Source organism: Nymphaea colorata, chromosome 10, assembly GCF_008831285.2.
Source record: "Nymphaea colorata isolate Beijing-Zhang1983 chromosome 10, ASM883128v2, whole genome shotgun sequence".
Taxonomy (NCBI): Eukaryota; Viridiplantae; Streptophyta; class Magnoliopsida; order Nymphaeales; family Nymphaeaceae; genus Nymphaea; species Nymphaea colorata.
This window is the reverse complement of record NC_045147.1, coordinates 5,896,604-5,908,703: the sequence shown is the minus strand read 5'-3', so window position 1 is coordinate 5,908,703 and position 12,100 is coordinate 5,896,604.

Here is a 12,100-nt window from a genome sequence, read left to right as displayed (position 1 = left end):
ACCAAGATCTCTAGGTACATGAGCTCGTTAGAAGGTGTCATTGTCACCATCATTTTCTCCTCCCTTTTTAGGGTGTTCAGAAGTTGAAGTGCACCCATCTTTGGTCCTTCCCTTCTTCACCTTGTGCCGCATGAGCAGATTGTCTTGAAGAGCTTGCTTGATTGTTTCTGTATAGATGGTTTGGACATTGCCTGGGTAAGTGGCTACCTTCACAAAACCAGCATTTCAACATTCTATTCTGAGAGTTGTCATTTTTGCGAAAGAAAGTCCTCTTCTCGACTTGATGCTGAATCGTTGATTCATCTTTACATTCCCGTCGATCTTCTTTTTTTCTTCGATGGTCAGGCTTCTTCAAAGGCTTGAAGGTGTTAGTGTAGCTCTTGCGTTGGGTATCAGCCAAACGTTCTACTACCACATAAGCATCCTCCAAGGTCTCTGGATTACTCCTTTCCACTTCGGATTGCGCCCACGATTGAAGTCCTAAAATAAACCAATTCAATTTATCTTGTTCCTGCATATCTGATACATCTCACGTGAGCCTCTGATAGGCCCTTACATAATCTCACAAGGATCCCATATGTTTTATTCACCGACCATTCGATAGGCATGGCGTGTCGCATTTGGAGGCATGAAGTAAGTCCTCAACTATCGCTGAAAATCATCGAAAGTGTCTATTGTGTAGATCCCCTTTTGAATGTCAAGTCATTTCCGTCTCCACAATGCTACAGCATCGCCCTCAAGCAACATAGCCGTTGTTTTGACTTGAAGGTCGTCCCCGACAACGCCTTACAGATCCAGGTAGTATTCCACTTGGAATAGAAAGTTGTCGATCACTCGACTATCCCGATTTCCATTGTATTTTGCTGGCCTCTGAACGTTGACCCTCGTTGGCCGATCATCACCTCCACCTACAAAGACTTGTCACTGTAGTGTGTTGTTCTTTATCTGAAGTTCCTTGACTTCAGCTTGCAGTGCGGTCACTGTGTCAGTAAGTGATCAATTCATGGCCATAAGATCAGCCATTTGTTCCCACAGGATCTTCATATTGTCCCTCATTTCAATGAACGACTCGGCTGCATTGGCCAACGCTTCTTCATGAGTAGTTACGTCAGCAACCAGCTTGTTCACCACCTTGGCCAGGTCTTCCTTACCCTGGGATGTACCCATCTCGTCAGACTGGTTACTCCCTTGCCCTTGGCGCTTCACAGATTGTATTGAGTCATCAGGGCATCCTCTTCGATCAACGATGTCGGCGTGTAGACTAAAATCACCTTCTAAAATGAGACCTTTTGTCAAAAGAAAGGGTAAATTGGTCTTGTCCGCTCAAAAAGACTAAAATTACCCTCTAAAAGGAGATTCTTTGTCAAAAGGAGGGGCAAATGGGTCTTGTTTACCAAAAAGACCAAAATTACCCTCTAAAAGGATGTTTTTTATAAAAAAGAGGGGCAAATAGGTCTTGTTTACCAAGAATACCAAAATCACCCTCTAAAAGGAAGTTCTTTATAAAAAAGGAGGGGCAAATGGGTCTTGTTTACCAAAAAGACCAAAATCACCCTCTAAAAAGAGGCCTTTATGTTAAAAGGAAGGGCAAATGATTCTCAAATGCTTGATTTGGATTTGAACTTAGGTTTTTGGATCTAATTTGGATTTGGATTGTGGCTTTGGACCAATTTAGATCCAAAAATTGGGTTTTGTGTTTTTAACAAAAGTGGGTATTCTTTTTAAAAAAATTTGGGGTGATTACAATTGCAAAGCAGAAAGGTTGTCACATAATAGCAAGGGAGGTTGAGAGAGAAAAAGACCAAGATCTCTAAAGATGAACATGATCCAAGTTAGTTCTACCGCTGCCGTTGCAAGAGCACGATATTCTGCTTCACAAGAGGATCGTGCAACACTTTGTTGTTTCTTAGATGCCCAGAAAATACAATTAGGTCCCAGAAAAATGCAATATCCTGTGGTAGAGCGACGAGTGGAGGGGCAGTCGGCCCAATCTGCATCAGAATGAGCTCAAATAGATAATTTGGTAGGCTTAAAGAATTGCATCCTAAGAGAGTGCCTTGAATATAGTGAAGAATACGTTTCAACAACTGATAATGGTGTAGATAAGGAACATGGATAAACTGTGACACGTAATTAACAACATAAGTGATGTCTGGTCGAGTAAATGTAAGATATTGCAAAGCGTCAACAAGACTGCGATACAATGTAGCATTGGGATCGACTTCTTCTAAAGTGTTGATGTTGGAAACATTAGTAACCATTGGGGTAACAGTTGATCTGCAAGATTGTATCTGGGCGCGTTCTAGAATTTCCATAGCATAGCATTACTGGTTGAGGAACAGTCTGAAAGCAGTGCGCTGGACTTGAATGCCTAAAAAATAATGTAATTCTCCAAGATCATTAATATCAAATGTACACGATGCCTCCTTTTGGAAGTGGGCAAGACAAGTTGGACAAATGACAGTGAGAATGATATCATCCACATATAATAGAAGTATAGTCATCGTTGATTCTTGGAGTCGAACAAATAACGATGGATCGATAGAGCTGGCTTGAAAATTGTGAGAGAATAAAAATTGAGCAAACCGATCATACCAAGCTTGAGGGGCCTATTTGAGGCCATATAGCGCACGATTTAATGGTGCTCAATGAATACAGTTTTAGTCAAATAGTCATTCAAGAATGCATTCTTGACATCTAGTTGTTTAAGGGGCCAATTGTTCATGAGAGCAATGGAGAGAACAATCCGAATAAGTTGCTGGCTTGACAACTGGGAAAAAAGTTTCAAGAAAATTATGCCTTCAACTTGAGTATAGCCCGCCGCCCTGTGTGGAATCGCGGGGTACCAAAGTCCATGTCTTATTTGCGATCAATGCTGCCATTTCATGCTCCATAGCTTTCCTCCAACCAGGATGTTTAAAGGCAATGGAAAAATGTCTTGGTTCGGTGGGAACATGAGTAGTTAATAGGTATTTTGGATTGAGTTTAACAATGCCATTTTGGGATCACGTGACCATAAGATGACATAGTCTAGTAGAGGTATTGGGTGAGGGATGAGATGAAATTGGAGAGGGTGAGCTAGGCGGCGATGATGAGGGGAGAGCCGATGAGTCTGGTGGAGCTAAGGTAAGGGAGACATGATTGTAGAGAAGAAGCAAGAGAGGGAAGTTCTGGTTCATTTTTGTGAAGTCCGGCAAGATCAAGGGGGTTCACCTCGGGGATAATAGGCCGGTTAGGTTGAGTGGTGACATGAGGAAAAGACACTAGATCATGAGAGAAGTTGTAATTCAGAGGTGCTCTAGCTGAACCTTGATTGAAAGGAAAACATTTTTCATCAAACACAATGTGTCCTGAAATATACACCTGATTTGTCAAGAGATAAAGGTATCAATAACCTTTGTGTTGGTCACTATACCCTATAAAGACACATGGTAAAGATTTGTGTTCAAATTTGTGTTTGTTATAGCTCTTAATGTAGGGAAAACATCAACACCCAAATGTCCATAGGCAAGAATAATCTGGATGTTTATGAAATAAACTTTCATATGGGCTTAGCATTTGGAGCGTGGACGTTGGCAGTCGATTTATGAGCCAAACAACACTAGACAAAGCTTCCACCCAATATTTTGCTAGTAAATTACTATGAAATAGTAGAGTTAATCCGAGTTCAGTAGCTGACCTATGTTTTTGCTCCACCAATCCATTATGTTCAGGTGTTTTTGGGCAAGCCTTGAGATGTTTGATTCCACATTCTCTTAAATAAGAGAAAAACACAGCGCTATTGAATTCACCACCTTCACTTTGAAAATTTGTTACAGATCTTTTGAATTGTGTTGTCACCATCTTATGAATTCCATAAACTTTGTAAAAAAATCAGACTTGGTTTTTAATAGATAGATCCAAGAGTATCGAGAGTGTTGATCAACAAAAAGAGCATAATATCAAAAATTTTGACAAGAGTCAACTGGTGCTGGTCCCCAAAGAGCACAATGTATTTTTTTCAAAGGGTTCATAATATTCATCATCTAATGGAAGAAAAGGCAAACGTGTTGCATATCCCAATTGACAACTTTGACAAATAGAAAACATAGATGTTTTTGTCATTAAATTTATTCTACCCTTGGATGACAAAAAATCAATGATCTTAGCAAATGGATGCCCAAGCAAACTATGCCAAATTTCTGAAGTTGCTGTCCTGAAACGATCTGAAAAGAATACTTCTTTCGGTCAGGTCAAGCACGTACAAATCTCCTTCTCTAGCCCCTTGGGCAATCATATGATTGGTTTCCTTCTCCTTAATCACAAACGAATCAGATGTGAACTAAAATACATAGGGCATGGAAGATGCAAGCAGACTTACAAAAATAAGATTTTTCTTAATAGCAGGAACAACCAGCACATTATCAAGATGGAGCGTTGTATGTCCAAGATCAAGATTAGTGGGGCCAATATGAGTTATCGGTAAATGCTGCCCAATTCCAACCATAACTGAATCAGTTCCATAATATTTAATGAGATTCTTGAGTTTACCTGGATCATCTGTAACATGAGTAGTTGCGCCAGTGTCAGGATACCAGTCTGCATTATTTGGATCGACAACTTGAACAGTGGAAAAATTTTTTAGAAGATCTTTGGGCTGATACGCCTGATTGAATCTGTGATAGCATTTGAATGTCGTGTGATTACTCAAGCCACAAATTTGACACGCTGCTTTAACTGAAGATTGAGAAGTGTTTCGCCCAACATTGGCTGGAATGTTGGTGGGGCGAGATTGAGATGTAGGCGGAAATCCACTCCTCACGAGTTGAAGTGAGAGTTACTATTTTTTCTGTTATAGTGATCACATCCTCTGTAACTGTGAGAGTGAGAAAATTGAACTTGAACTTGCTGGCTTATGAACGCTGCATTAGGATTGAGTTGGAAACCATGGAGGTTTTTCATGTTGTCATGGCTTTCAAGCAGTGAGACAACATCAATATATGCAGGAATAGGAGGTCGAAGTATAGACGTTATGAATGATTCATAACCTGATCCAAGCCCATTTATGAGCCAATAAACTTTGTCTTGATCCGACAGGGGTTTCCCAATGGCTGCCAACTCATCACATATGGTTTTGAAACCTGTTATATACTTAGTGACGGTTTTGTCTTGCTTTTAAAATGTCTGCAATTTTATGTTTAGCAGAAATTCTCAGTCTTTAGATTCTCTAGCAAAGAACTTTCTAAGGGCATTCCAAACTTCGGCAGAGCTTTGGAGTCCAACCACAAGGCCTAGCACTTCTTCAGAGAGTGATCCAGTGATCCACCCTCTAAGAAGTTGGTCTGATTTTTTCCAGGCAAAAAGTTTTGGATTTGGGACTGAACGGGCCTCACCATTTTCAACACTTTCAATGGTAGTGGTTGGTTTGGAAATTTGTCTATCAATAAATCCCATCATGTCTTGGCTTTCAATCAGCCCAAGCATTTGGGTTTTCCAAAGCAAGTAATTCTTGTGAGAGAGTTTGATCAAGATAAAATTTGCAACATTAATTGTTGAAGGATATGGATACTTAGCTGCACTTATGAAGGAAGAGGATGTGAGCCATGAAGCAGATAAAAAAAAATGCACAGGAGACATTTAATCTGCCTCTGGTCGCCTGTTCTCAGGCTTCTGTGACACCTGAAAATCAGTTGCCAAAGAAAAATTTGTATCTCCTCAATGCCTCCTCCAAAAATTCTAAAATTTTGTAGGGAGATTCTTCAGATGTAAACGATTCCAAAGAGCCCTTGCTCGACCCTTGCCATTTCCGGAGCTGACAACGCCAGCCAAATTTGTGGTCAGGTTCATGCCGACAGCACTCTGTTCTGCGACACCTGAAAACTAGTTGCTAAAGAAAAATTCGTATCTCCTCAACGTCTGCTCCAAAAAATCTGAAATTTTGTACGGAGATTTCTCAGATGTAGACGATTCCAAAGAGCCCTTGCTCGACCCCTGCCATTGCCGGAGCTGACAACACCGGCCCAATTTGTGGCCAGGTTCAGGCCAACAGCACTATGTTCTGTGGCTTCTTTGAAACAACTCGATCACCCGATTCAGTGATCGATTTCTCCCTCAATGCTGCTCCGTTTGGCGTCAAAATACACCAGAATGATCCTCGAGATGTGAGGAAGGTGATGGAATAGTTTCTGTGATCTGATCTGCCTCCGGACATTGAATTTTACAGTCTGATCAGAAAATCATCCGGCGGCAGCGTGCAATGGTCCGAGTGTCTACTGTCTAATCGAGCTCCTCCAGCGCACGTTCCTTCGATTTGTGTAAAAAATCCTCACGGAAGAGGCTTTGATACCATGAAAGAAAAAAATGCAAGAAGAGAAATTTATGTGGTTCGGATTAAAATCCTATGTCCACTGTCTCTCACACCAAGAAGACTTGATGATGTGAGGTTCCCTTGATAGAGTATTTATACACGTTTCTTGGAAGGACTGTTACAGATTTTTTTAAATTTCAAACAATCCTTCCTTAAATTTCTAGTTTCTATAATCGTTTCTTTCTCCTTTGATGAGCATACGTTGCCACTTTTTTTGGCTTTATTCCCTGCCTTGTGAGATGCTCTTCCTTGATTTGTTACTCCAAATCCAGCGGCTATAGTTGCCTTTTTGTTAAGATTGTGCTGAATTAGTTTGTCATGATCTTCATGATTTTCTTCATCCATTGAGCAGCTGTTATCAGTTTGTGTGTAAGGGTCAGCAGGTTGTGCGTCAACAAATTTTTTTGTCAATTGTGTATAACCGTGAATCCCATGGCACACCCATGTTCGCTTCCAATTTGGTTTGTCAGATTGAATTCGGGCAAATAGAGGCAATTTAAACCAAATCCCTAATCCCTCTCTCTGTCTCTCCCTCTCACAATTCATTGAGAACATCACAGCTCAGGTTTTCTACCTTCAGGTATTTCTCGTTTTGGCGCTTGTTGATCAGATTTTGGGGCCAAATAACACCACGATATTGTCCATCCGCAATCACAAATGCGTAGGTTTCTTCAGTTTCCACTCTAGATTGGGTTTGGTGATCCATTTTACCACTTTTGGTTTCCCTTCAAAGCCGTGCCAATGATTTCACAAGCTTAGTTATGCCAAGGATGAGGGCAAAAAGACTATGGCTCAAGCATTCTCATTCACAAGAACGGTAGGCAATTGCTGTAACAAGTAGAAAATCACTCGTCTATGAGAAGAAATTTTCCATTGCATCCATGAGAACTATTTCTTCCTTATTATCGTTGCCATAGTTGTCTACTTAGAAAGACCAACTCTCCTTTGATGTAAGACAGTGAACCCCTTGCTGTCCATTGAATTCTAATGGCAACTTTATCCTATCTAACAAACAATGAAATTTTTTTCATGAAAAAAAATTCAGGCCATAAAAAATGGCCTGGATTTGGAAAAATTAACTTTTCTGCACACACAGTTTTCTTGGATTTTTCTTTTCATGGAAATTTTTCCACTCAAAAAATTGTTGTGTATTATCACTCTAAATTTTTCCAAAAGAATGTACTGAATTTATCCAAACAGATTTCAGTAATTTCAAATCCTTTTCTTCGTTTTAATAGTCGATATAGATCTACTTTCTGACTTTCACAGCAAGTTCACCCCGAAACAAACTTCCAGATCCATATCTAAATCCAAATCTTGACCCTAGATTCAAAATTTACCTCCAAATCCAAACCCAAATCTTGACCTTAAATCCAAATAGAGCTCTAGATCCATGTCCAAATCTAAATCTCAACTTTAGATCCAAAATAAACCTTTAGATCCATGTCTAAATTCAATTCTCGACCTTAGATCCAAAATGAACCTCTAGATCCATGTCCAAATCCAAATTCAAGGTTTGGATACAAAATTCAATCTTAGATCCATATTTAGATATAAATCTAAGTCCTAGATCCAAAATTCACGCCCTGCTTCGAAATACGAAGCCAAAGTCCATAATCGAACCCAGAAAGAGAAATCAAGTCCAAATTAGGAAAATAAATCTGGAAAGCCTCTTGTGGATCCAAATTAGATCCAAAACCAAAATTTAGATCCAAATAAAAAATTTCAATGCAAAATCCAAAATCGATGCCAAAATATCAATTTTTGACACTATTTAACACCATACGCATGCGAGCCTCCCCCCTGCTTTTCAACTCAAACTTGCATTGAAAATTTTAAAAAATGTGTTTTGATCCCAAAACACCAGTCTAACTTTTGATCCGAGCCATGGCATCGATTGGAACTTTCGCAACCGATAAAAGCTGATCCAGATTAAAACGAGCCTGAAACCACTCAAAATGAAGGACCCACTTTTAACAAAAGACAATTTTATCATTTAAAATTTTACCCTTAAAAAAATAATATTAAAATTTTTTTAGGTGGACCACACCTAAGGGGCCAAGGAGGCAGAATCCCCCCTTATTGGCCAAAAAAATGCGCAATAGGGGGGACTACGCCTTTTTCCATGCTTTTGGGCATGCTGCCAGGCACTTGGTGTCACGCCCCAACTTTTTGACCCCCAAACAATTTTTTTTTTAAACAAAAAACATTGAGGTGCGACTACACAACAATTCAAAAAGGAGAGAGTTATGCTATTCAAAACAATGGGGCAAACTTTCATTTATATAATGATTTCAGTTCATACAAAATCACATCTGTGTATGACAAAAATGCCCCAAACCATATAATTGATGCCTAACAAAAAAAACATCAGTAAAATCAAAATAAGACATGCCGGCACTACAAAGGACCAAAAACCTCTCTAGTAGAATGTGAGTGAAGTTATCTGATCAACCTACTGCCCCTAGTCCGCCAAAACCTGAAAAAGGAAACAATTGAAGGGTTAGCCTTCGCAATATGACAACAAGCCAGGAAAATCTCTAACCCTCTTAGGTAGGGCTCAAATATGAGATAATCATAATCATAGAAACAAATCATCATCATGTCGTGACAGGACAAAATCACATCATTTGCCAAGAAGGCCCCTCACATAGACCACAACATGTAAAGGCAACTCATGGCCCCGACAATACAATTTCAAATCACATGCAAAACATGCATAAACATATAAATCTCATTCATTTTATTCACATGCACATCATTCACATACATTTCATTCATATACTTTCATTTTCATTAGCTTCAGTGAATTGACAATTCTTGTGGGTGCAAACACAGGCACGTGCACACCGCGGGTGGCCTACAGCCGGGAGACAACCCCCGTGCTGGCCCATAACAGTATAGATTCATTCCCGCTGCAGCGGTAGAGCACACATCCATAGATGTGTGAATTCTAAGGAGAGATACTCAGCCTTCCCTTGGACACCCAAGTTGGGAAGGTGGGAGCCCAATGCTCCAAACACATCAAACAATAGTACCCTGGGACCTTGCACTGCCAGCACTCTAAACAGGTGAGACCAGTGACGAAGGCGGGACAACTCCCAAACACATAGCCACAACCCACTGACCTCTCATCTCTTCTGCTTTCATTTTTATCACAAAATGACTGGCTAGCTCATGAGGTTGGTTCACTTCACGAGTGCACCCACACCTCCAATTGCCTCCACACGAGGGCTACACATAACATTAACAGTCTTAGCTAGCCGTCATAACAATATGGGTACATCTACCCTCCAATCTCATTCAATTGCATCATTGCCCATGGCAATACATACACAACAAATCACCACATTCACATTCATAAAAATTCACATCTTATCAAACACATCAATCACATCTTTCAAAACTTAGCCAAATCCTAGATGGTAGTCTCGATCTGTCATGACTCGTAGCTGTTCTATGCAATTATCATTCAATGATGCTCTCTAATGCACAATCGGGGTCGATGAGACACTGGACTCGATACCCTACCTCATATGTCCAAAGCAGTTATCAATTCTAGCATGCACATGCAAATGCATAACAATTTTTAAAACATGCTTGTAATAGCTTTCTAAAACAAAACTTATCACATGGCACATCATTCGCATGCATACATACATTCACTCACAAAACAATCGTTCAATTACATCAAAATCATAGGATCCCATGATCCCAAAAACACATATTCACATATTGGCCTCAGGAAGAGATTTGCCTGGAATGCCGCCACACCTGTCTCGCGTCTACAAAACACCCAAAACGCCTCGAGCTTTGAATCTGGTCCCTCAAGGTCTACGGGACGTGCCATGTGTACCTACAAACATAAGCAAAAGATAATATTTCTACATATTTCGCTTTACAATCTATACAAGTGTAAAATATATTCATTGAGACATGTCATTGCCTCAAGAAGGTGTCGACGAGTAGTGTCGGCCCACAAAACCCTCCAATAGGTCTCTTTTCAACTCTTTGAGGTTGTGACCAAACATTTAAACTCAAAGCTTCGATCAATCTATCACTAATTTTGCATGCGCCACGTGCTCACTGAAAGAATTCTAAATCTTCTCTACCCATCAAATCTCTACCATGTTTCCAAATGGCTTCGAGAATCACTTATCATGCTGAAAAGATCGTTATAAGCATGGATTATCGCCTCTCCAAAACCATCCTAGACTTTCCCCAAAAAGCAGAATCACTAACATACATCCTAAATCATCAATTCCTAATTCTAGCATGCTCAAATAATAATTATACGTGCTCCAACAAAAAATATACAACAATCTAGGCTCGATTAAGTCTTGTTCACCCCAATTTCAAAGTCTTAGCTACTATAGTCCTCTCGGCAGCCAACCCACGAGTTCGAGTGATCCCCAAGCAGGTAAAATCCTTCAATGCTGCCACCACCAACGCATTCAATTCGCTGTTATTAGGGAAGAACGCATCCCCAAGCTGCCATCCAATCCAACAACCACAAAAGAATCAAAATTCATGAAAAGGAGGTTTAAGAAAGGGGTCTGTCGTTAGAAGAGGCCCACAGTAGTTGTAGAAGGGGCTGTGCGAGAGGGAAAAGGGCATGGACAGAGGGGTGAGAGTGTTCGGTTGAGAGGGCTGGCAGTTAAAAAAAAGGGGGAAATTGAGCAGGGAAATGGGGGAGATGGAGAGGAGAAGACAGAAGAGACGGGGGAAAAGAGAGAGCTCAAGCAGAGAGGGAGAGCGTGTGGCAGGAGAAGGGCACTAACGGGGAAGAGGGTTACGCAGGAGGGAGGAGAAGAAAAATAAGAAGGAAGAGGCCAAGGGGGACCGACAGACTCACCTGCATGCCGCCGTCGTCGCCCTTCTTCCGTTGGCCCAAACGTTGCCGCTGCCATGCCTCCAGCCTCCTGATCTCTCTTGTGATGCGGTCGTAGTAGAAGAGGAAGAGGGAAAACGAGGGAGAAGGGGGTAATGTCGGGCTTCCTCTTGTGCGTGGAGATCGGGTCCGGGTCTGGACCTGATCCAGATCGACCTGCCCAAAACGAAAAGCGTTACACTTGGCGAGCGACACACAGCATGTCCGTGCACATCTTGTGCATGCCAGGTTAGGGCTTGGCCAAGCATCAAAGCCCCCTTTTGGGTCAAAAATTACCCTCAACCTGGTGGGTGGGCATTAGCCCTCCCTCACCCTCCAAATGCTGTTGCAAGGCTAAGATCCAACCCCCTTTGATCAAGACCTATTTGAAAAAAAAATAATTCAAAAACTTTGAAATGCGCAAGAAAACTTTGTTAAATTCAAAAGATTTTAAATTTTGAATATTGGCTCCAAAACTCTTTACAAATATCCCTCAAATTTTCACTCTTGGTTATGAACTATCTCTTGGAAACCTTTAGAGCTCTCCCACTTGAAGTTTAGGAGTTTTCCTCTCTCAATTCATCTAATATTCTATTTCGCTTCTTGTTTTCTTCTTCTCCAACCTTGGGAGTTAGTTTCTTGCTCAACTTCCATTCTTCAAAGGAGCACGAGGGAGACTCTTGGTGAACATCATCAACATCTTGGAGTATCATTTGCAAGTCTTCAAGATCATCCATAAAAGAAAATTTGTTTTCTCAAACTACTCTATTTAGAGGTATGTAGCCATCATTCCATTTATTTCTTTTTTTCTCCTTCATCATCTCCCCAAAGCCATGCAAAAGAGCTTTAGAATCCTTTCTCCGGAGTTACTTTTGAATGTGTGC